We start from the raw sequence: 1746 nt of genomic DNA on the forward strand, positions 1-1746 counted from the left end.
TGATGTAGGTTTTGTGGGCCGGTGAAGGAAACCCCAGAGTATATTCAATGTGCCTGTCCACGAAGGATGAATAGTAGATTAATGCACCTTGGAGAAGGATTGTCTTCTCCATCTAAAATTTTTATCCAAAGTGCCGAGCTTTTTAAATAGCCTAAGGTTGTGGATTTAGCACAATATATCTTCTTAGGTCGCAACGCGGGTATCTCCGTCGTAATAATAATAATATAGTCACTTGACACGAATAAAGACACTCGGGTGTTTTGACGGCGAAAAAGGATGCGTGAAAAAAATTTGTGAAAAAAGACGCGTAAACATGGATTCAACATCATTCCGGAAAAAACTCTTTTGGAAATTCGTATACTCGCAAACATAGTTGACCGCGAAAATAAGTCTTCTTCGCTTTTCTTCGCCGTCAAAGAGGTTAACGCGTCTTTCTTTTCCCTCGCCTATGTTAAGGGCCGGTTACTCAATGTCTGGTTAACACTACGATTAAACATAGTTATCGACGTTACCGACTCCCTGTCGTATGCGTGGAGTCGAACACGTCGATAAAGATGTTTAACCGAAGACTAGTGTTAACCAGACATTGAGTAACCGGCCCTAAGAGTTCTTCTTCGCCGAAAATTTTTACGCGTCTTTTTGCGCTGTCAACTTTTGAGCTCGCGTCTTTATTCAAATCTAATGACAATATGTATGTATGTACTGTAAAATGAATCGTTATACGCAGTTAATTTGTTTTTATGGTACTGTACTAGCTGTGTTTTAGTTTTACTAAATGTTATGTTAGCTATGTTTTTAAAAAATTTGACATTGAAAAAAAATATATTAAAACTCAAAAAAATGTTTGGTAGGTTTTGGTTGGTTATGGCAGGAAATTTTGGTGAGAAAATAAATGTGTCTGTGGCAACGCTGCCGCCGGCGAACTGTGCTTTTCATCCGACGGCGAGTTCGCTGGAGAGTCCTTTGTGAACGTCGCCGGCGAACGAATTGTTCAGCACAACGAGTCGGAAACAACGTCGATACGAATTCGTTTGGCAAATTGGGCCAATAATCGCTGAAGTTCCGTCATATCCTTGGCCATAAAAGTACGAATAATCGATACCCAGTTGAGAAAGAATGAATGAATACTTTGAATTAAAATTAAAATTCCAAATCCTAGATCCGCTACTGGCCTCGATTTAAGCCTAAAATCAATTATCAACCAATTAAATACATAGAGTTATTTCCTACTATGTTACACTGTTTTACCGATTAACATAATTACATACTTACAAATTAATTGAATAAACACGGTTTAGTTACAAACCATTAATTCAAATATATCTAAAAAAAACGTCTAAACCAGTGATGGGCACCGCCTTGCCCGCGGGCAAAGCTCTTTTCAGCTTTCTATACATTTTGTATGGGAGCATGCATAGCTGGTCTAAACTAATAATGAAAAAATTCACCTTTCTTGGAAACATGCTTATCTTCAAATAATTGGTTTATCTCCAACTAAATGCATACATGCGTCTTTCAATAGAAATGTGCAACAACGGAAATGTATAGCTAGCTGTTCAATTGGTTTCTGCTTATTGCCTTTGATCTCTCGTTGCGCCTTAATTACACCTAACAGCTTAGTTTGGCATCGCCGGTGTCCTAACAGCCAACAGTCAATAAGTATTTGTTTGTTTACTGGTATTAGTGGTGGCAATCATTGATAAGCAATAACGATGTCCTGTCGAGCAAAATGCCATTGAACACCAC

The 1746-nt window shown here is 38.3% G+C and overlaps 1 protein-coding gene across 1 annotated transcript in view; it reads left to right on the forward strand.

Annotated features, from left to right (window-relative positions):
• Positions 1-1746, forward strand: part of LOC118740521 (protein Daple) — a 78627-nt gene that overhangs the window by 70264 nt on the left and 6617 nt on the right. The window lies entirely within an intron of this gene.

The sequence above is a fragment of the Rhagoletis pomonella genome, unplaced genomic scaffold, assembly GCF_013731165.1.
Source record: "Rhagoletis pomonella isolate Grant_MI unplaced genomic scaffold, Rhpom_1.0 Rhpom_scaffold_00006, whole genome shotgun sequence".
Lineage (NCBI taxonomy): Eukaryota > Metazoa > Arthropoda > Insecta > Diptera > Tephritidae > Rhagoletis > Rhagoletis pomonella.